Here is a 24,701-nt window from a genome sequence, read left to right on the forward strand (position 1 = left end):
TCTGAAATCTGATTTGTTCCCCGTGAAGCCGTCATCCGCTCACCTTTGGTTTTTGACGTCAATAAATGAAGCAAAAGTTAAATTTGGCTTATTACATGATTCAGAATGAAGTGCTTCCGTCACATCCCTTTAATTTCTGCTTCCTCTTCAGCACAGTGGTGCGTAAACAGGCTGCATTACCTTTTACTTTGAATCTAATAAATGTGACCTTGTAACATCTAATAAGAACACTCATTTGCATCTCAAACAGAAGAAGGGGGGAGTCGTTATTAGAGTTTTGTTTTTCCCAAGACAACAAGCCCAATGCTTGTGTGTATTACGCTCAGGTACGGCGAAGTCCTGTAGTGAACTACAAAGTAAGACTCACAATCGAATTCTCCCAGGGAGGTGAGGAAGGTGCTGAATAACAATGAGACGCGTGGAGCTCTAATCCTCACTCCACCGCTCTCTTCCTTCACTCCACCGCTCTCTTCCTGTACTCGGTGATGGAGGGGGCCTTGAGAGGCTCGGATCCAGTCCAGAATGCGGTTCAGAGTCAGAGTCGAGGGTGAAGAGGCAAAACTTTTTCTGTATTTTGGAGGCTTGTTCACCAAACAGCTGCTATTTTCTCAACCCAGCCCCAGACAGGGTCTTCAGAATCCCTTCCTGACGCTGCCCAGTAAATAATCTTGATTTGATTTTTGCTGCGTTCGCTCTCTGACAGCCGCTGCCTCGGTGAACGCCGCCGCTCACGTCTCCTCCGACAGAAGCTTTGACTCCCGGTGCTTCTGGAGCTCGCGATGCTCCTTTTCCATGACGGCGCTGCCTGCTGGGATTGCCACATTTATCACCGCCGCCCCTGTCTGCTCCTTGTTAACCACCGCTGGCTCTGGTTGGCTCGCCAGCAATTGCTCGCCACTCTGGAACTTGACGTCCCGCAGGATCTTAAAATGACTTGTGAAGGTTTCCAGCGCATGTTCGGCACACACACCGTCGGAGCGCTGCGTCACACTTCCTCCATATTACCCGTTTACCCCACACCACTTTCATGCTAAATGGAAAACCTTCGGCCGCATTTCTGGCGTCTATTTGCGCAACAATGATGTTTGGAGAAAATGAAACTTTTTGAAAAAAGGGCTGACAAGATGAAATTTCTGAAAATGAGCCGACTGAATGAGAACAATGTTTTCCTCCAGAGTGTCTTGATTCCCAGTTCGTAGTCATCTGGGACTTCATAGTTTTAGATTTCAGAATCATAGTAACAACAACCAACAGCTTCCACTCGTCACCATCTCTGTTGTTTCCATTTCTGTGAAATTGGATTTTCAAAATCTTTTCTGTAAAGAAATCATTTTCAGTCTGAGTATTTGGTTTGGATGTTCCACGTTTCTGACCTTCACAGAAGCTGTCCATCCACAGCTCAGCCTTTCTGTACCGTTTTCAGTACCGTCCCAACATGAAGCAACTTGGACTCCGTTATAAAGATGTAAAGATGTGCTGCGGTGTTGGTCTGGAGACAGAACAGATGTGGTGTTTTCAGGGCCAAAACTGAAACCAATTATCAGTGGTCAAGGAGGTCAGTCACTCATATTGTCAGAAGATATTCATTTGAGGTAATAGCGAAAATATTGGTGTCAAAATTTTGAACAGCACAAAGCCTCTCGGGCTTCTGTTGCTACTTCCTGTCTGTGTTTTGTAGGCTAAAGGCAGAGTTTTCAGAGTTTTTCCTCATTCTTGTTCGGCCAATCAGGCCCGTGCCTACTGGACTGACAACTGGGGAGTTTGAAGGACGAATCACTACCTGAAAGTTTTTGCCGTATTTTTTTTTAGCAATTTTAACAATAATTGCCACTTTTGGGAGGGTGCAGGGTTGATGCTGCTGGATCGGAGCACGCCATGCAGGCATCAGTGGGCTTCGTCTAGTTGGGAAAGGTGTTCAACACATTCTGACAAGGTCTGCACAGAACGACCGAACTCTCTTCGAATCTGATGCGCTGTCCCTGTGCAGAGACCATACAAATGTCACTTTTTCACTTTTTTTCTGTCAGAAATATTCAGTGCGAAAATAACCTTGACAAAAGTTAAACCAGAAATTCCTGAAAACACAACAAAAATAGTTTTTTTTCTTTTTTTTTTTTTTTTTTACACTGGTAAATGTAAGATTGCAGAGTTTCTACCACACTCTGAGGAGTTATGGGAAATAAGCTTTGCAGCAAACAGTGAAGAAACAGAGCAGAGTAAAAATAGCAGCGCTGGTCGTCCTGGAGTCCGTCTGTCATCGCTGTGGAGAGTTCCTCGGTGAGAACCCGCCGGTGCCCGACGGCCTGCTGCTGCAGCTCTGGTCTTCAGCTTCACGGCGGATATTCGCAGCAGCAGCGTCGGCGAGGCGACTCTCATCGGCTCGGAGCGCTGAGGATTTCACTGCTCACCGGGTCCGGCGGCGTGCAGAGCGCAGAGGAAACGGCGCCGGAGACCAGTCAAGACCGGAACCGACGGCCGGCTTCACGTCTGGGAAAATGAAGACTAGACGGCTTCCTGCTCTCAATTGGTTTTGCTAAAAAAGCATTTTCACACTTTTGCTGCAATTATTTTATCATCATATTCCAAAATTGTTAATGCAGTAAAAAATATATCAGATATAAACTCAGCAACTGCAGGAAGGCTGCAAGGCGGGAAATAACAGAAACGAAAACAAAATGCAATTATGTGGTTATCATTTCAAACCCAATATTTAATTAAAGCAGGGGGAAGACAATATCAAGTGCTGGAAATGATCAATTCTGCTCTATTTGGACGTTAAAAGCTCATTTTGGATTCACACATTACAAAAACAGTTGGGGAATCTGCGGTGCCTCAGCTTTTCTTCAAACAATAAAAACTCCTGAAACCAGATGTTGGTGTGAAAATCAAACATGTTGGACTGAGAAAAACACTACAGTTACATTATGAATCTGTTCTGCTTTTGTCTGCAGTTGCAGCATTTCGGAAAAGTTGCATTTTTTCCACGTGGAGACTGAATCAGAGCATTTTTGAAAAGTTCCACCTTTCGAGCCGTTTTTAAAAAGTTACATCTGAAGTGTCTCAAAGCACCACTGTCACAGAAACGGACACCGAAAACACCAGGAAGGTTTTCGGTTTCAGCTTGAAAACGTCATGGAAACAGAGAATGTCTTCTCTTATTTTAATTTTTACTTTTTTTTTGCATTTTAATGGGGATTTCACTCATGCGGTTTATTTTGCATCCATTTGCCTTGTGAATGTGTGAAATGACGTGATGCCAAAGTTTCCAATTTGCACTGAAGATAATAAGCTAACTGATGAAAAGACATTGAAATCTGAAGTGAGGCGACTTCATCTAATGGATTTCTTTCCTTCTTCAAGTGGTGATGTTATTTTAAATAAAGTTAAAGAAAAAAGACAATAAAATTGAGCTATATTTCAGCTCTATTCAGCCACGAAAGCAATGAAACCCTGTAAAAGCCATTTCTACTCTCCTTATTTCCTGTGAGACAGGGTTGGATTTCATTAGTATTTTAACACAGTTAAGTTTCCCTTAAGTTCCACGTCAGGCCGTCATGTTCCCCCGATCAATAAAGTCCTTTTAAAGGCTTGAAATCTACACGCTTTCTTTTATATTAATCCAACGTTTTCAGTGCGGTCCTGCCTGTTCGATATTCTGTGTGTGTGCCCCGAGTCCACTTATCTGATTCCCATGCTGGACCTCATCCCTGTTTTGCCGCTGCAATGATCCAATTTCCCCACAGGGATCAATAAAGTTTCATCTCTGCGATCGAGGTTTTCGAGAGCTTTCAGTCATCTTCGCAGCTGTCGTGCAGTGAAGGACAGAAGATTCTCAAAAGGGAACAGCGATACGGGTTCGATCAGGGCGGGTGGGAAGGACAGATGAGATGCTGCTCCCGCCTGAACGCCGCTCCATCACGCCCATGTGTGAAAGATCTATTAAAGCTCCTTTCAGGAGATTAGTCCTCCGGCTCCAGCGAATTAGGAGTCTCTGCTCGGAGGACGATGTGCGCCGGCGCCGGCGCGATGCTGACTCTCAGCAGGTTTCCCCCTCGTCCAACAGCACCTATCAATAATCTATTATCTTATATCAGAACAGGTTTTGACTCTATCAGCCGATCCAGCCTCTTTTCCAGCACGTTTCAGTTCAGGGGCCACAAACAGCCCAATTTCATCCTGAGTGGATAAAATAACCTTTGAATTGAAACTTTAAAGTTTCTCTTCATTGCGGCGCAGAGAAAACACCGTGAAAATGTTGGTATTTCCATGAGGAATAAAGAGAAATTCCTCCAATCTCAACATAAAGCGGATTTTAATGAAACTTTCTGCCACAAAATACGGTGAAATTTCCAAAAAAATATTTTAAATTCTAGAAATTCAGTCAGACAGTGTAGCTTTGAGGCTAATGCTAGTTAGCTAGCGTTCATGGCGGCATCACAGAGACAAAGTCAGTTTTTTTTTAAATTTGATCTCAAATGCAAACACACACAACGGAGTCAGACGCAAAAGCAATTCAAACAATTCAAAAGGTTTAGCATTTCACATTTTATCTTTCCTTTAAATTGCGAATATTTACCAAGAGACTGTATTAAACGTTATTAGCTTGAGTCTTTTCAGTTTCTTCCCACGGCGTTAAAGAAGAGCTGTTGCTGTTAAAATAATATTAATCTAATTGTCTTTTCTAGGTTTTACAGTCGTTTTCAAGCAGAAACAGTAAACTGCAGTTGTATTCCAGGTGTCCATTTACACGACAACCGTACCTGGAGCCACTGAAAACGCAACTTTTTGAAAATTGCTACAAAAATGTAACTTTTCAATAATGCTCCAACTCCGTCGCCATGGAAACTATGGTCACTACCGCTGTAGTGAATAGCGCTTCTGCACATGCTCAGTAGATGGACAATCAGAAGGTATAAGGCACGCTTCTCTGTGTGTGTGTGTGTGTGTGTGTGTGTGTGTGTGTGTGTGTGTGTGTGTGTGTGTGTGTGTGTGTGTGTGTGTTTGTGGTTTCAATGTAATAACAACCAATTGCTCCAACATGAGTAACTACATCTTATTCTGTTTCTGCTGTTTCCATGGAAACAAATATTGTTTTCAAAAAGTAAATGTGAAACTTTCTTTAATTGAAAACACAAAAAGTTCCAAATGTGAACATTTTCTAAAATACATATCAAGAGGTGAAATAAAGTGTTTTTATTTTTTCAGACAATTTTCACTTTAGAGTTTTGGTCGTGTGTTTCCTGTGTCTCAGGAGGTGGATTTACTGTGGAGAAACATCAGTTCTGCAGTAGAAAATAACCCATTGTCTTTATTGTTGCTTTCATAATCCAGTTTAGCCAAGAGCTGACGATCACATCCATCCTCTGACCTTGCTTTAGGGCAGCAGGTAGCAGAACCGACACCCGCTCACATCAGGCAAACATCTGGGTCAACGGGTCCAGAACTATTGAATTCATGATAAAGAAACAATGGATTCTCATTCCATTAAATCAGGGTCCATAAATAACGGCTCCCGACCTGCAGAGCGGACTCAAACCAAGGACGCGCTCAAGAAATGTTATTTCCTTTTCTTGCAATCAGTCTGCTTCCAAAGTAAACGCGTCCTGCTCACACAATGCGTCCTTTTCTTCAACGGTGCGGTGGAGAAACACAAAGGACTTGCAGCTAGTGATGAAGGTCGCAGAGCAACATACATAACAGATCACCTCTACCCCGACTGATGACGAGAGAAACTCATCTGAACCCTAAAGGATCCGACCCACGTTTGTCATCTGGACTGTAGGTCTGGGTTCATTTGCACCGTCAGTTTGTTTCTTTGAATTTTAAGGAAGAACAAAATAGGCTGAACAGCCCTGATGTCCACCAAGACTTCCTCGGTGTTGGATGTTTTCAAATTCAGCATGACGACAACTCAGATTTTCTTCTTTGCTTTTCCAGTTCACAATTTCATGACTGACTCTTCCAGTTCTAATCTTCCAAATATCTCTGATTGGAACCCCCCGGTTTAGAAACCCAAGAGAAATATATGAAGTGTGATATTTACAATCTCAATTTAAAATCTTGACTTCAGGATGAACCAATGTCTATAATGTACCGACAACCCAAAGTAAAGAGTTCCCATGTGAAAAAAAAAATGAAGAGAATAACAAACAGTATCCTAAGTCTAACCGTTTCAACAGAAATTGAGATTAAAATGTTTCAGATCAATTCTACAACAATTTGCAGCAAAACATCTTTTCCTCTGGAGAGTGGACATAATGCAGGATGCTAAATATGAATCATCAAGCCGACTTTAAGCTGCACACTGGAGTGGAAGTGCCGGCCGTGGCCGTTCAGGGCTTCCCTCTGATTGAAATGGATGTGCTGCTGTCCAGCCAGTCGTCCCCCCTCCCCCCGTTATCACCAGATTGAGCCGTCGTTTCCAGGATGATGGAGAACACCGGTAGCCGACGCTGCACCGCGCAGCAGAACGCTCACGTCAAGCCGTCTCGCCGCCGGACGGTCGGCCGGGCTCCGAAAGTCGACTCCGCAGAAACCAGACGGGGCCGAGGAACCCGCCTCAGCGCTCGCCGGTTTACAGTTACAGCACTTCTTTCAATCCGCCGTGTGATCACCGGAGCGCGTCCGAGTGTTTATCCAGCTCCGGCTCACCTCGTTGACCCGGCGAGACCCCGAATCGCCGTCTCACCGCGCGAGGATCCCGCCGCTGCCACAACCGCTTACCGCCTGGGATCGCAGGTGGATAATCATCTGCTGCAGTGAAATTGCAAACGGTCCCTACGACGGGGAGGCGCCGCGGCTTTTCCACGAGGCGACCGCGTCGCGTCCCGTTACCACGCTTAAGACACAAAGGGCGTTAGCGAGTCTGTCAAGCTGCACTTATCGCTGCTGACATTTGCAGATTCCCGCAAATATCAGAGGGGACTTCTGGGTGTTATTTTCAGCTGTGGAGGTAGCGCGCGTTTTCACCCCGGAGGCTGGGATGCAGAAATAGAGCGTAGATGAATAGACGAGAGTGGACAACCGGGGGGGAACAGTGATAAATGAGCTGACAAATGTTGTTTGTGTAAGATCATGATAGCCGAGAGAGAGCTATAATCCACACTGGCGAGCCGAGCCACAGGGCCGCATACGCTGGGAAGAAGGCAGGCAGCAGCAGAGGTGTGTGTGTGTGTGTGTGTGTGTGTGTGTGTGTGTGTGTGTGTGTGTGTGTGTGTGTGTGTGTGAGGAAGAAAGCTGGGTGCAGACAGAGGGACAGCTAATCCATATCTCCGGCAGTCTGGCTAAAAGACAACAGGCGTTCCCTGCACCATGTTGAAACATCACACACACACACACTCAGACAAAGCTCGTTTTGATGAAAAGTGTGTATCACGGTGTGTCATCGCTTTGCAAAGACATCCTAGCGGGAGGTGGACATGCTGCTGTCTTCTTTGTTTGTTTGTTTTCCAGGTCCGGCCCATTCCTTTTCTTTCCCCGCGTTTCTATTTTTCAATTGTGTCTCTCCGTGGGGAACCGGAGGAGCTGAGAACGTCCTCGCATCGCCGTGACGACGGGACCGAGAGGCTGCCGAGGAGGAGGACTCGACAAATGTCCCCCGGTCCACCCACCTCTGCTCTAATTGTTGAAATATGATCCCCGCCTCAGGCGTATTGATGGCGGCTGCATCCCGTTAAAGGCACAGGGAGGGACGGCGCTCAGCTTTTATGCGAGTTGGGCCGCTGCCACGGCTTGCCGGGACAATTAGTGGAACAGAGCCATCATTAATTCCACCTGCGCCTGTCCTTACAGGGACAAGACGAAACGTCTGCTGCTGAAACAGATGTACGGTTTGTTCTCGGCATTTAAAAAAGCAGGCCGAGCCGAGCTGCTACCTGAGAGAGAGAGAGATGGACGCCACTTGACCAGTGGAGGCGGCGGCGGTCAGCCGGCCGGAGGGGGAGGAAGGGGGCTGCTCATGTAAGGCAGCACTGGTTGACTTGGATTCAGCTGCCAGTTGTAGGAAAATAAAAAGTATTTTGAAATGCAGAAAAGATTCTGTTTATTTTTCATTCAATGGTGAAGCCAGAAATGTCGTTTCTTTCATTGACTGTACACCACAACTCAAAGACATCGGTGCATTTCTCAGCTGCAATAGGAGGAAAAATCTGGTTAATCAGGCCGTTTGGACTCGGTCAAATGTCTTGGGAGACGTCTCAGTCCTAGTCAAAGGCTACGTTCACTGTAGATCCTGCTTGATTTCCATTTCTTGCAGAGATCCGATTTGCGGGACCCTTCACGCTACGATTTAAACCTCCATCAGACTGCAGCGGTAGAGCTATATGGCCCGAAAGTGGAAGGCATGCGTCAAAGAGCGTACGCCTGTATGTTCATCCGAGTGGCTGTACAAAGACGAGCTGAAACTCAGTGAAAATGACGAGGGGAAGAAGATGAAGAACGAGCCACGTCGACACTGATGACGATGGTTTGGCTTTGATTTGGTGCCACATATGACCGAGGCCTGGGTCTGGTGTGAAAAAATTATTATAGCAACAGTCACACCGTCTCAGAACAGACGAGATTTGGGTCACTTGTGAGCAGAAAATCAGAATTGGGTCACATCACAAGCTTGGACTTGGTCTGGTGTCCTGGAAGACGTGTCAGTGACTTTATCAGTTCAGAGGCGGTCTCTGTTAACATCCTGGGACTCAGGCCGTCCACCAGAGGCCTGGGAGGTTCAGAGCTCTGCCCCCAGCAGGGCTGCAACCAGCTGAATTAACAACCCGGAGGAGGCTGGGAGCCGCTCGCTTGCTTTTCTTCACAGTTTGAGCCAGAAGCCAGTTGGTTGGTGAGACGCCGCTCCGTCCCGACGACAGGTGTGAGGACCGTCTCTCTGTCTCGCACTGCTTTTAAAGCGAGGCATCCAGGAAGGCAGGAGAGCGGCTCGTGTCTCTCAGAGCTCCTCCGCCCGTCTCTTTGATCTCTGCGGGTATTTATACGAGCGCGCCGAGAGCCTGTGTTTGGGAACAGAGAAAAGACGCATCGTCGGGATCTTAATAAGGTTTCCTACCAATTACATTTGGAGCGAATCTTCATGGAAATTACTCATTTTGCCTGTTTGCTGGGAGACATTGGGAAGTTAAATGGGGAAAGGCACAGACAGGCTGCTTTATTGCAGAAATTGCTCAAGGCATTCAAACACACACACACACACACACACACACACACACTCTCTCTCTCTCTCTCTCTCTCTCTCTCTCTCTAATAGTATGGAATCGGTATTGTGCGCTTCTTCCCAGCACTTCTCTTGAGCCTTATCTACTTTGTCAGCCGAAACGGTTTTAGCAGTTCAACCTATCAGCTGCCTCTTTTTAACTCTAAATTGCGAGTTCTTGATAATCCCAAATCCTTTGATCAAAGGTTGGGTTTCATAATGCTGATAGATATTCTGCTCCTCTGGACGGGCTAAGTGGTAGCTGTGGGCTTCAGTCAGACACATGGCAGGGAGCGCAGAGGGGTTCTTAGCACTCTGATTTGAGGAGGAGGGAGGTACTTATCCTGTTCCAGTCATGACTGTGTTCCGTGGCTGAACTGCCGTCGGTGGATAAGCCTGGAAATAACACTGCATCACGTCAGATGGGCTCTGAAGAAGGAAAGTGTAACAAGGCGTCTCTTCACAAACGCCACGTTTCATGACTCAGTTTACTCCCTTGTTTGGTGGGCTGATCGGAGGGTCGGACGCCTTCAACGTGAGATTCTGACGCCTTGTGTTTGTTGGTAAGAGTCGGTGAATGTTGGCTTCATTAATCAGTGATGTGGCGTTCAGGGCATCTATTAGACAGATTCTTGGAAGGTTCTAAGATTAATAAGACATACTAGAAGTTCGACAGGGTTTTAGAAGGGTTTTAGGTGTTGATATTTTTGCCTGGTTATGTTAAAGGTGCTGTAGGCAGGATTCCGCATCTCCGCCATCTTGCTTAGGTTTACCTAAGCAAGATGGCGATTTGACCCATCTAAGATGGCGATTTGAAACCCAGCACAGCCAATCCTGTTCTGTTTTCTCTGACATCACGCCCTCACGCAAGTTAAGCCCCTCCCACAAGAACGTGCGACGAACGCCCCTCGACCAATCACGGTTAGAGCCTCAGGGGCTCTTCTGATTGGTCAAAGATACCTGGAGCTGTCGAGATTACTTTTCAGCTCAGAACAGAGACAGATGGAAACGCTGCGCCCTCGCGGTAGAGCAGTTATGCTACACTCCTAAAGGATTATCAATGGATACTCTAACATTTAATCCAAAGAAAACACAGAAAAATTAGCATTGACTAGCAAAATCCTGCCTACAGCACCTTTAAGACTGTTCTCAATTTGACGAGGTTCTTCTGTGTAAAAGGCGTTTAAGTGATCAAACATCCATCCACCATACTGATGTGGTATTGGGGGGGATTAAAAAAACGCTCCAATGATCACTAGGAAAACACACAATTTGTCTTTGAATTTTTACATGGACTAATTCAAAAAAGAACATGCAAACTCTGGGGATTTTCTTGTTGTGAAGCAAGACTGAGCAGTGTTTTGTGTGAAGAAATTGGCAATTTTAGTTTTGGGTGGCAGTAGCTGTTAAACAAATATCCCCAAGGATGTTTGTCAATTACTAGTAAAAAAAAACAGTAAAATATAACCAAAAAATGTTATTCCTGCTTTGAGAAAACTGGCTGTGAAATCCATGTTAACTGATCGCAAAAACACAACTAAAACCTTGGATTCCAAATGTTTTACACACATTTTCTTTCAATTCAGATCAAATATTTGGTTTAGAGAATGTATTGATTCGAAGCTTGATTTATATTTTCCATTTTTGTGTTGATATTTTAAGCGTTGAGCCCTGAACCTTCTCCTCACTGTATTTCTAACATAAAATTAGTGATTAACAAAAGGGAAAGTTCAAACTGACAGACGACGCGTTGAGGATCCACGCCCCTCCTTTGTCAAGAACTCCGAGTTCATATTTTGAAGCCGGAGCTGAGACGAGTGCGGCGGTGGTGGCGGCGGCGGCGTGGGCGCCTCATTATCTGAACATCGCCCCGGTCTGTAGAAAAACCATGAACTGATGTAATTACTGCGGTGATTACCCAAGATGATTGCTTTTGTGGCGTTCAAGGTTGTTTTCATTGATTTCAGAGATGGGCTTGGTTGGTGAAAGCAGGTGCATTCTTTCAGTTTCTCGTTTCTCGTTTCATTCTGCTCTGCCGCCGCCGTCCTCTCTGTCACTGTTGGTGAATTAAGGAAGAAAACTTTCGCTTCATTTTGGGGGTCCAGTGCTCGGACCGATGACCGGTCCTCGAGCGTCGTTATCATCAACCAGGCCTCAGTTTGATGGATCGAAGAGACTTTGTGCTGCTTTGACTTCGCCCACCGCTGCCGTTTAGCTCCTCATGCTGCCTTCAGTAAATTACCCCGTGCCCTGGCTGATGCGTAATCAGTGTTTCGCAGCAGGAACCGAGCACCAGCAGGTGGAAATTAATTCATCAGCTGACAGGAAAGAGCGCGGTGGAGTCAGATGGTGTCTGGACGGCTGCACGCTGGGAGGTTTCTGGGAAAAACCCCAACAGCCCCGGTGCGGGTTCTGCTCTGACGTTGACCTCGATCAGCGCAGCGACGCCGACTCACTTCCTGCCAGAGACGGCGAGCGGATCCACAGTGAGACGCTGGACATTTTGTCTCATCAAATAAACGGAAAGTCAGAAATAAGGAGCGACTGAGCCACGAAATGCACGAGTGTGTTGGTTTACAAGGCTGCTGCACACTCAGGCAGTACGGTCAAAAGTTTGACAATTGATCTCTTCATTTCTTATTGACTCGTAAACAAATTCATGTTTTCTGGGGGAATAAAAAAAACACACTTTGTGGGTCATTTTATTCTCAAGTTGACCAAAGGTCTTGGCTCCACTTACACAATGTCTTCAGGTGAAAATTAAAATGAAAAAGTATTAAAAAAAAGTTCTGTTGGACTTTTTGTTTATACGACCGTCGTGTTTGGAGCCACTGAGAACACATTTTAAAATGCTCCCATCACACCAGCTTTATTTATAAAGTGCAGTTCAGCAGAAAGTCTCCTCTGAGTCTGGTTCTGCAGGTTTCTTCCTTTTCTTCCTGATTTTTCTCTATAAAAATGGTTAAGATGACTTTGTTGTATTTTCACCAAAGAATTAAAATTTCATTGAATTCAATTATCCTAGAATTAATATTGTAAAATTGTGATCTTGGTCATACCCTCAAAGTGCGACTTATTTTATTTGGCTTTTTTCTGAAAATTGCTCTTGTTTCTTTCTCCGAGTTTTTTTTTCTCTGAGAGATTTATGTTTGAAGAGAGCCAATCTCTCCGTCGTCTCAGGGAATCGTGAAGAGAACAGGGCTCCTGGTGGATCTACTGACAATTACTCTATATTTATTACTCTGACGGAGGGATGGAGGGAGTGATTAAAATCTGCCATCAATAAAAACTGAAGCCTCATTAGTTAGTGAGAGAATGTTTTATCATTTCACTCCGGGATCAGAGCTGAAGGATTCCTTCAGGATGGGTCCTGTTGGGTTTACTTTCATGAAAACCTCCGCTCTGGATTAGTTCTTCTTCTGGTTCTTCAGTCCTCCAAACAGTCCGCCTGCTTTTTCTGGTTTCCTCATTATTCCAGCTGACCGATCAATAAACAGATTACAGGAGAAAGGATGCTCCTGAGCTGCCTGGACTGAAGCAGGGTCTGCTTGCGCTGCACTTCTCTTGGAGATTCCTCACCGAGACGCGTTCCAGTGATTGGAACATCCTCGGCGATGGCGGACCTCCGTCAGCGCCGGCCTGGAGGAGCCGGAGGAGCCGGAGGAGAGTGCGATTCCCTGAAACACTGCAGCTTGACAAAAGCAATACAGGCCTGAAAGTGAAGGCTTAAATTCCAGAAGTGGAGGAATGGTTTCCACTCCTCGTTCAGGGGAGAAAACGGCGGCTCGTCTTTCTTCGTTCCTCCATGAAGACGTTTGATCTGATGTCTGATCCTGACATGCAGTGAAAAGATGATTTATTGGGAATTTTTTAAATATATAGGACAGAATCTTCAGACAGCACCGCTTCTCCTCCTGCGCCTGCTGTGTTCATGTTCCGGGTTGGAGATGTTTGTGGAGGCCAGCTGACAATCCTTCAGTCTTATTCCGTCTTTAAGTCGTTCCTCTCCGAGTCTGAGCTCATTTCCTGCGACGCTGTAAATCCTCCATATAAACATGTGCAGAAGGTGACACCTCTCAAAATTAACCCCCCTCTGTTCTTCAGCATTTCAGTGCATTTCCTAATCCTCTTTCCCAAACTCCGATTTATTACGTCACAGGATGTTTTCCCATCATCTGCTCTCAACTTAGTGTTTTTTCCTGGAACTCAGCATTTCGCCTTGTTTTCCCTCCGGAGAAGAAGCTGAACCTTCCTCTCATGTCCACCTGTTTTAACTTTCAATGCATTAAACTACCAAATAAAATTGTGTTTTGCATGGAGACTTTTTGACTTTGACAGGAACCTCTATTTAAACAAAACAAAATCAATTTCACTAAAATGCAAACGCTTTCTCTTTTGACCCAGTTATGATAAAACAATAGGTTGCAAAATTCAAATCATAAAATCATAAACACACTATCAGCCAGCAGCAAACAGGGGATCTGCTGGTAGGAGAAAGGTCAGAGGGCATCAGAAGCATCAGGGGAAGTTCACAGAAGTAACACAAGAGGAAGGTTAACGATCACACTCATCCTCTGATCGCTCCACGAGGAAGAACCTGTTGATGAAGACATTTATCCATGTGTGACAACACGCGTGTTTCCTGTGTTTTGGGCGTCTGTTTAAATGAAAATGCTGCTTAAAGCCACTGAAAGCGCAACTTTTGGAAAACTGATCTTGAGGTGGAACTTACTGAAGGCACAAACTTTTGAATTCCCACATCAGCAAAGCGTTTCCTGATAAAGCGACGTCTTTTCAGATGGTAACCACCTGAAGCGGTGTCACGTCTGACCCGTTCGGCCTCGGCTGCGTCTGACCTTGGCGCTCGACCTTCTGGGAAACGTCCAGAATCTGCTGCTTCTGACGCGACGCAGTTTCAACGTCGCTCATCTGGAAAGGAAAACTTCTCGATTTATGCTTGAAATATCGCAGTAATGGTTCAAACTAAGTGAACTCAGGAAAGTGTAAAAGCATCAGCGGCGTAATGTTTGCCTCCGACTCACGCAGCTCGCCATGAATCCCGCCATTCAGCCTCAACATCTTTATTCATGTAAAGGAAACATTTTCTTTTCATCCCCGGCGGGCGCCGTCACAACCGGACCGGAGGATGTAAAGACCGTAATGGAGAGAGAAACATCAGCTTTCTAAAGCAGTCCTCAGATCACCTTTCACTACACAGCAGAGACAGGACTAATTATTCACCCATCTTTTTATTTTTTTATTTTTTTAGAATTAACATAAATCGACTGGAAACAACAAATCCTCGGGAGAGGCCCATTCGTTCTGGAGAGTTCCTTGCTTTCTAACTCTGGTTTCTCCAGTGAAACACAATCAGATATTTTGCTTCAAGGAGTAAAAAAAAAAAAAAAAAAGAAAAAAAATTATAGGTGTTTCCAAAATCTTGCTTTTTCCCTCGTTCCACTTCAGGAACAAGTTTCAAAGAGTTTTGTTTTCAGCGGCTCTGACCTTCGCCTGTTCCTCAGTCTGTGAAAACCCTTGTTCTCTATCTAAAAATGTTCCTGATCTTTCTTAATCACTCAACTAAATAATTTTTACAGTGTGTCAGGGAACATTGGTAGAATCCTTTAGCTGGAGATTTTTTAATAGTCACAGAAATATAACCGAAACTATTCAGCTGACAAAGAAAATGTCTCAATGGACTCAAGATATCAGACATTCATCTGTGGTCCGCATGAAAAAAAAAAAAAAAATCAGATTGACTAAAATAATAAAGTTAAGAGGATAAAGGAGAGACACTGGAAGTTCTGGAAATGGGAGCACAGAAACCCAGACTGAGACACCGGACCACCTCCCACACAGAAACACAGACGAACAAACAGCCAGCAGAGCCGGACGAGGCAGAATATAACCTCAGCCACCGGGTGCAGCTGAAGGAATGGAGGATCAGGATCTGATCAGCACTGCAGACCAGGACTGCCTCAGATGAACAATCAGTATGGGAAAAGTCCAATTTCCAGGCTGCAGCGGCTGCTGATCCGTCCCGTCAGAGGAGGCTGTCTGGTATCCACCTACTTTTACCCGAGCATCAAATCTCATTTCCACTGTCATTATATTAAACCGCTAATGAAACGCAGCATTTTCTGTCTCTGAGCGCCGCTGTTGTGTGAACAGACCCTGAAACACAACAGAAATTCAGCATTTTCATGTGATGGGGGGAAACGTTCTGATCATCCAGACACAGAAAGAGCTTCTCTGTGAAACCATGAAAACATTTCTCCTTTTTTCTTTTTTTTCTCGAGCATGAATCATCCTGACAAGCAGGACGGCAAAAGACAGACACTCTGTGGACTTACGGGCGAAGCGGGTGGAGCGTTTGTCTTAACTGTGCAGCAAGAAACCATGAAGACACATTGGCTTTCACACAGCCGCACCGGCACGCCTGTGTGTGTGTGTGTGTGTGTGTGTGTGTGTGTGTGAGTGCGTGTGCGTGTGTGTTTTAGATTCGTCATTCAGTGCCTTCAGAGAGACCAGCGGCTGCTCTACAGAGAGCTGGGATTACCTCTGACTGCAGGAACAGTGTGTTCACGCCACTGCATTTATTAACATACAACAAGCACAAAAGGAAACAGCAGCCCTTTTCAAGCTCTCCCAGCCAGGTGCAGCATGGGAAATCAATGCACAGCAGTGAGCGTCGTAGGCAGGGTAACCTTGACGGACCTCCTGCAACAAGAAGCCACATAATGATGCATTTATCCTCACATGCACACAAACATAATGCACTTTACATAACACAACATGATGTTTCTGTAATCCTCATTCAACAGCTGATTACATAAAAGGTGCCTTCTATATTTTACCACATTGTTTCCATTCCAAAATCATATTTTTGACACTTGTAAATGTAATGATTCTGCTAAACTGAAGCAGTCATGACGAATAGAAAACGACTTTAGAAAATGACACAACGTGTAGCTGAAGAAGAATTTAGAGCCAAGGAGCCCGATAATGAAATATAGACTTTGATGAGTTTTTAGCAGTGTTATTGTGTGATTTCCTCATAAAAACTTCCGTGAAGTCAGTGTTTCTCTTCATTCAAGCATCTTTGAGAAATCTATATGAACATTTAGTCGGAGCTCTGACCTACTGGCGAACAACTGGCGAACAACTGGCGGACGTGGAACCAATCATGAAGCACCAAATACGCATGAAGGAGAACCTCTGACCTCCAGACTTTCATTCACTGCTGCTTCACCGACAACTTCCACAAGATGGTGACACATAGGGACCGTAGATATCTACAACATAGAGGTGCAGCTACATTCCTCCACCATCAGTGCCTGGTCTATGTGTCCTATGTCTATGCTGGCCATGGCCATGCTGTTATATCAGGCTTCGGGGTAACGTGAAGTCGAGTTATTTGGACTTCCGCGTTCAAAACAGAGCTAATACAATAACTAATATTTCATGATATAAAAGTGCTCCATAGTTCTAGAGGCGTTAAATGAACTTTGTATTGGCTGTAGGCGACTTTGGCAGCCTTGGAAAAGCAAGACACGGAGACATGGAGGCATGAAAGAAGCTGCTCAGTAACTATAGGAAGAGCTTGATTGCTGCAAAGTGATGAAGCTTCATGAAGCTTCATGAAGCTTCATGAACCACGTTCTGAATCCAATGGATTATAATGAAAAGTGTGTGAATAATTCTGGATATGTCACTTTGTGTCCAAACGTAAATAAAAGCTGAGAAATTGTTTTCACAGTGGTGCTTCTTCTACATCATCTCATTAACTTTTGGAAGAATCCTGTTTCATTTCTGGTCAAAAAAAGGTTCCCGGTTGGTTAAAAGTAACTTGCAGCCTAAATTTGGCTGGAAAATGAATCATTTCAGGCTAAAACAGACCCAGATAGCAACGATGTTTTGGCCCAGATGTGGCCCACATCCGTAGTCTTCTTACGGCCCACTTTCGGCCATGGTCGTGGCGTTCATTCAGGGGTGAGTGTGGCTGCCGGAACTCAGCCACAGGTAAACCGTACATGGACCGGATGCCAAACATGTTGTGGGCCAGGTCTGGGCCAAATCTGGTCCAGATAAAATAACCACAGCGTCACCTTAATTGGGCAACATGTGCCAGATCAGGGCTATACAATACAATAATGACTACCTGCTTTTGCCTTGATGTACAATTTTATTAATATGAACACCAATTTTCTTTTCTATACAAAATTTTCCACATATACATTCAACCAAGTGCTCAAACTAGCAATTAGCAACATCAAATTGTCATTTTCCTACAAATGAATAAAACTCTGAAAACTGCATGTTACAGTTGCCTTGTCTGCAAGACAACACAGATAAAATGTATGACAGCTGAAGATAGTGTGCTATCTGGATGCATAAACTGTGTGTGTGTGTGTGTGTTGGCTGTAAAGCCAACCTGCTTAAACATTTAAAACAAGAACTACTACTACAACAAGTAACATCAGAAATTCTTTCGGCAGAACAGTCAGTTTACTCGGGCCGCTGCCTGGCTCGGCGTCCTCCTTCTCTGTCCCCAGCAACATGGAGCCACCTTCGAATCCACTGCTCAATATCCTGGTCTGTAGCTGTGGCTGTCAATGGATTTCTTCTTACTGCATCTAAAATGAGACACAAGAAAGTTATTATCAATTTTGCATAAACGTAAGTTTTAACATTTAATATATACGTACATTGAAGTAAATACATACTGCATATTACCTTAGTAATACCACCATGGGGCCACACACACACACACACACACACACAAGTCAAAGATTACACCTTAACTGGTTCTTAGTGTGGTAAGAATCAGTTAAGCTGTAACTAGCGGAAGGTTTCGCGAAACAGAGGAGCCTTCAGCAAGTGAGTAGACAGCAGTGATTTACAAGAAATGAATGTTTGCGAAGGAAAAAAAAGAGCCAGCACAACTTTATGAGAGCTAAAAAGTGGATCCATGAAAAGAGAAAACAATTTAGAAATGGAGATACTGTCGTCCTCTCCCGTTTTAGTCGGGGGAGGGGATTGCGAGTTCTCGGAGCAGGAGCTGCTGTACAGAAAATCAACCTCAGACAATCTGGTCTGATGAAAGACTGATTTAGGGGGAGGTTAGAGTAGAGAGTTACTTTATTGATTCCAAACTGGGAAATTCGGTTCCCAGGTTCCCAGTCGACACAGTCATGTGGGGTCCACATTCAGTTTGCATGGGTTACATGGGCTGCAATTGGACAGTGGGCTTCTTAAGTTTATTATGAATCAATTTTATTACTTAAATTCATATCATGGAGATTTTTTATAGAGCAAACTCCTGGGAAAGCTGGGGTTCATCAGCTTAAATGTTTGATTTTTTACATGTCTGTAGATGCAGATGTGTGTGTACTTACTCTTGTCATCTTCTGATGTAAAACTTTGTCCGCTGGTCAGTGTTGTGCACAGGAAAATAATACGTTTAGAGGGGAAAAAAACACAGGTTGAACACGATTAGAACAATTTAAAAAAAAGGAAAAATAGCGCTCACTGACAATCGCTTCATGTATATCTCCAATCTACCATATTACAATTCAAAAATTACCTCCGCCAGCAGAGGTAAAGTAATCGTTGGGGTTTCTTTGTCCGTTTGTCTGTCCATCCGCCCGCCCTTTAAAAGTAAAGGAATACTTTCATTATACACTTACATATGGCACATTTCTGCCTACTGAACTATTATTTTTGTATTACTATACTCAAAACACCGTCACACCAGTTTTCCCACTGTCTGGCCCACTGTAATACAAAATGTGGGATGAATCAGAGTTGCTTTGTTCTACATCCACTAGGGGTGAATCAGATATTAAAGTACTGTGGTGGTGGTGGAGTCTTCTCTCTAACCTTTAGGGGAAAGCATGCCATTTTGTCCAATAACTTGATTTAATCCATCAAAGTACCAAAAGTGCAAATAACTAGAAATGAGAAACTCTTTAAAAACTTCCAGCACATACGAGAGTGTCAGGACTGATGAAGCAACTGCGCCTTGTTCTCCCGGCTTTAAAACTTCTTGAATAAAATGTGTGTGTGCTGACACTCTAGTGGATGCTGGAAGCCGTTTAAATTTTCACTGTCACATTTCTATAAGTTTAAAAAAGGCTTCATGATTCATTTTTTATCCAATCAAGATTTGAATCGTCATTTATATTGACTTTTTTTTTTTTTGTCTCACGGTACATTGTTCCGTTCTTAGACATTAGTGGCCTTACATTGTAGGATTGAGGGTGACAGCTTCTTTGCAGTGGCCATTTCTGGAGGTCTAGGTAAAGTAGATGCTCCCGACATCTCATCTTCACTATCCGCATCATCTTGAATGTGACACCTCTTCCTGCATTAGAAAATAAATAGGAGAGATAGAATTGTGCAAGGCTGTAACTTGACTCGCTTCATTTTTTCCCATTGTGACTCCATTGTTCCTTCAACTTACATTGTTCTCCGTTTGTGTCTCTGTGGCTGGTTTCTCAATCAGTCAAATCCGTGAATCTTTCAGGCTCTGGCAGTTTGACCCTCGCTTCCTCATAAGTAGGTGTGAATTGAGTGAACATAAAAAAAAAATTAGATGCAAAATACAGAGTGCAAATTATGACTTACTCCATACCTTTGCCTAATAAAACGCGTACTTTGTACGGAATCCAACGTGTTCCAGGTTGTTCCTGTGATCTTACTGCTTTTACAACATCATCCCATTTGTATGGTGGCTACAGACAGGTGTTTTTTTTTTAAACCAATTTGCTGGAACAACTTCCACTTCATTTGTGGAAGCTAATATGACAATGTGAAACATTTCCTTAAAACAAAAAGAACATAAACAGGTTAATAATTTCATTAAAAAGTTATAGTTCAACATAAAACATTCAATTTGTAGAATACTGCATTGTTATTGTACTTACCACATTGATGGAAAGGAGTCAGTGAAAACCTAAGGATATGAAAGACTGCATTGAAAACTAACAAAACAAATAAGGAACTCTTACAAACAAAACATTTTATTTAACTATGTAGAAAGGAAGACTAAAAACCAAGTGCATTACTCAATGCCAATGTTGGAGAATCAACCGGAAGTTCCGGCCGAAACACCGAAAATAATCGGTTTCCAAACGTTTGCTCAAATTCAAAGCAAATTCAAATTCAAACTCTCCACAGAACTAATGCCTGAATTAGACCACGTAAGTTGGGAAAGTTTGGAGCAGTTTAATCGAAAAATCTAGCCGGCCGCTATTAAATGAATGGGTTTAGCAACATGAGCTAACAGCTTGATGCCACCCCCCCCTCCAAAAACGGGCTTTACAGGGACCTTTCAATACTCATGTGTGTCATCTCAGCTTACTCCTGAAAGAGTTTGATCAAGCCTATTTAAAGATAAGTTGGTGTTTTCCTCTAAAATTGCCAATGAAAAGTGCTAGCATTATGTCAGCTAACAGCTAACCACAAAAACGCAATTTGATTCATCTTCAAACGTGTGCTACTAGACGCTATTGTAGTGTGATTTTTATTTTTATTTTTTTAATGTCACTGTGCAATTACCCACCAAATAGTCGGACACGCAGAGCTGACCACCGAGCAGTTCCTCCACCGAAAGACGAATACAGCCCAGTCCGCCGATAAGCAGTTCTCCCAGCAGGGGTAATGAGATGACTTGGCGCGCAGGAAGAATGAGCGGGAAGAAGAGAGGGATGCTGGGAAATGTAGTGAGGAGGGGTACTTCATTCACACACTGTCGAATGCTAACGGACTACATTTCCCAGATTCCAACTCTGCAGCGCTGTGATAGAATGTTGTGTCAGTGAGCCTGATGAGCCCCTGGATAAACAAGACGTTCCCTCACGTTATTTTAGTGAGAGACGCAATGATATTTTTTTTCCTTTTTTTTTTTTTTTACAACTTTATTAACAGGTACAAACATTAAAGGCATAACACTTATCCAAAGTTGGGAACCAGTAGGATGTAAAACATCACCCCCACCCCCACCCCCACCCCAAAAAAAAACATCACACAAAGACAATAAGAGGGCCTTAATCCAATAGTACAAATGAGTTCAATAAAGTAAACACTTTCTGAGCCTTTTCAGTCTTTACCAAGGGCAAGGACTTTTTAAATAACTCTAAATTGTTTTTGAAACCAATGATCCGGGGTCTACTTTTCAAATACTTGCATTTATGAATGTAAAATTTGCAAAGAACTATTACATTGTTCACCAGGAAATCTGCATTGTTCTTCTTTAACTGGACTCCACCTTAAACAAATGGCGGTAACAAAAGGAGGTAATTTGTTTATAGATGTCAACTTTGAAAAGACAGCCATAAATCCAAAAAATATATATGTTCTACAGTCTCAATGTTGCATTCACAGGAAACACAAGAGTTATTCTCCTAACTGAAGCTTAAGTGTAAAAAAGTGTTAGAGGGGTAAATGCCATTCAAAAATTAAAATATAATCTTTGTGTTGATCTGGAAAAAGTAGAAAATGTGTCCTACTCCTTTTAGTTTCCGCAACTGAAACTAAACTAACTATCATCACTCAAGATGTAATTCCTTTATAGCCAACAGGGATGGCAACGAGTAATTAGAGCACATAAACTTATTTGAACATTGTTAACCACCCAAACATGCTCCTTTCACAGAAAGCGGTCTCAAAACAAAAACATTTGCATGTAGCAGTAGTTGTTTTATCATTGATGTAAAGAGCTGTAGTGGCCTTTAACACCTTATTGGACAGTTGAGGCTACCACATGCTGTGGTGGATAATTTTATTAAATAGATATATTTAGAGAGAAAAAGATTAAAATCCATCGTATACCCACAGCTTTCAATACACACTGAGATATGTTTATATGAGTTATATATTGCTCAAAAAATAAAGGAAACACTAAAACACACACACAATGTAAAATATATTTAGATACATTTAGATACAAGGAAAAATAATAGTTTGACATGCTAAAAGGGCAAAAACTGTTCTTTTATGCTGTAATTTTTTTTCTATTAATGCACTTGCAAAAAATTGAGTATTGATTGAGTTGGGATTGAGTATAACAATAAGTAGAATACGGTGACTATGGTGGGCCAGACTTGGCCCACGCAAGGTTCGCCGCAACCAACAAGGGGAGCACTGGACATCTGGGCCAGGCTTGGCCCATGCCACACTCGCCAAACCCCACGTCGAGCCCGGCGTGGGATGTTTGGGCCAGGCTCGGCCCATGCAAGGTTTGCCACAACCAACATGAAGACCGGCGCGGGACATGCGGGCCAGGCTTGGCCCACACAAGATTTGCCGCAACTCACGGCAGGCACGGCGTGGGACGTCTGGGCCGAGCCTGGCCCACTCAACACTTGCCAGTGCCGTAACGGAGCCGTAAGAGCCAAAAGTGGCCCACGTTAGGCCCAAATGTGTCTGCTATCTGGGGAGAGTCTGTATCCAAAAGGACATCATGAAAATGACTCAAAACAATGTAGTTCATCTGCCAGGCCTTTAGATGGTGCTATAACTCTGTCAGAAATACACCAGAGAAGAAGACAGCTCACACTCCACTGCGCTCTGTAAACAAACGCAACGCAAGCAGCTGTCGTCTTATTAAACCAAAGAACATCAGGAGCTTCTGGGAGAAGCTTGAGAAATGTATTTTAAATGTATTTAGGCCCTTTTCCTGTCCGCTCAGACGGGAATTTGCCAGAAAAACTAGTCCGTTGTTGTGTAATTGAACCCCCAAAACTCAAGTAAAGTTCTCTTCAGTTGCACCTTGCTGGAACCGTTTACCCGGTTGGAAAATGACCCATTTTCATGACTGAAGCCGCAGAGGGCGATGCTCGGTGCACTGTGGGGTTTTAACGCTACTCATTTAGAGCCGAAGAACCAAAATGTGGCAGCAGTCTGAACTGCTTATATAAGCCCGGCCGGCTCGGCGCCGTCATTCTGTTCCCAGCAGCCCTTGAGCCAGCCATCTGAACGTGGCAGCAGAAACCAAACTCATCAGACCGCCGCTGGGTTTCTGTCCGGTGTGTGAATCGGAGGCTCGGCTTCCATCTCTCAACTGACAACAGTGACAGACGCCGCGGCCTGCCGTCCGTCTGCTTCAGGATTAACTGTGTTGTGTGTTCAGTGAGATTCTGCAGACGACCAGCGGTTACATCACTTCCTGTTTGCCTTGAAGCCATATATAACCAGCCTGCCGTCTCCTCCGTCTCAGCACGTCAGCCTGTTCTCCTGCATCTTCAAAGCAACGTAAACCAGCCCTCTCTCATTCTCATTCATCTCTTCGTGGAAACACAAACACTGGCTCGCTGCCAGAGCTCGGATGTTAGTTTTAATTAGCTATTGACTGAGAGGATCGCACGCCGAGGTCTGATTGGTACTGTATCACATGAGCCGCGTGCAGGACGGCATCCGTCTCTTTGGAAGATTAATTTTCAAAGCATTGAGCCACTTCCAGGCCCCAAAATGTCCCCCCAAACCACCAAACGACTTGTTTTTCTTTGGCCGGGGGGGTTAATGGATGAAGAATGTGCTTCCTCTTCAAGTGGCCGGGTGCCAAAGCAAAGTCCCGATGTCGCAAATCTAATCGAAAAGCAGGACAAATTTACTTATGGTCACAATTCAGAGGAGACAAAGGCTGGAGCAGACATCGAAGGTTGATTTGACGGTAAACAAAGCTGAAGCTGGAAGTAATATTAAAGTGGATAAACTGAGAGAATGAATGAATACGTTGTGTTTAAAGGGAATGGCTGATTGTTTTTGCTTTTAATTTCTTTGCAGGTTATCAGACCTGCGGTGAAACCCCCAGACGTGCTCACAGAGCTCGCCGGCGTCGCGCCGTTGGGTTTCTCCACCTCTTCTCCTGCCTTCCTCCCCTCAGAGAGCAGAATCCGCTCTGAGACTCGTCTTCATCCCGGCGCTCGCCGAACTTCACCCCGCCGACTCCGACCGCCCCGACTCTCTGCCTCCCGCCTCATTACGCTGAAATCCATCTCTCAATGTCAGCACGCGCCTATTATTAGCCCGGCTGTCTCATGTGTTCCGTTATATATATTTATATATGTTCTCTATAACTAGTGAAGGAAATAAATGAAGTCGTTATTCTGATTTCTACTCCAGGTAATGTTTCCTTACAGAACTCTCACCTGTCAGCAGTCTGGATGACATTCCTTCAAACAAGCCCTGCAGGACACACACTCTGGAGCTGTGTGTGTGTGTGTGTGTGTGTGTGTGTGTGTGTGTGGCGCTGGGTGTCTGGGCTTATCTGGCAGTGGGGAGAGCTGTGAGAGCCGCTGTGTAATTGAAATGTCATGCGTACAGCAGAGGAGTTTGACTGAACGGGAGCCTTTAGCCATGCCCCAGCGAGCCGGCGACAGATGAGCAACAGCCTCCCCGATGAGAAGTGGCGTTCCCCCGAACCCATTCCACCTCCTCCTGCCGCCCGCCCCGCCCCGCCCCCCCCCCCCCCCCTCCCTCCCCCAGTCCGTCACATTTCCCCTCC

The 24,701-nt window shown here is 44.4% G+C and overlaps 1 long non-coding RNA gene across 1 annotated transcript; it reads right to left on the reverse strand.

Moving 5' to 3' along the window:
* Positions 1 to 17,753: 17,753 nt before the first annotated feature.
* LOC115394251 (uncharacterized) lies at positions 17,754 to 19,757 on the reverse strand. The gene is made up of 5 exons (XR_003932050.1): positions 19,659 to 19,757; positions 19,441 to 19,559; positions 18,780 to 18,845; positions 18,592 to 18,623; positions 17,754 to 17,829 (listed from the first exon to the last, which is right to left on the reverse strand). It is a non-coding gene; the product is annotated as an uncharacterized LOC115394251 (long non-coding RNA).
* Positions 19,758 to 24,701: the final 4,944 nt, after the last annotated feature.

The sequence above is a fragment of the Salarias fasciatus genome, chromosome 9 (genome assembly GCF_902148845.1).
Source record: "Salarias fasciatus chromosome 9, fSalaFa1.1, whole genome shotgun sequence".
Classification (NCBI taxonomy): Eukaryota; Metazoa; Chordata; class Actinopteri; order Blenniiformes; family Blenniidae; genus Salarias; species Salarias fasciatus.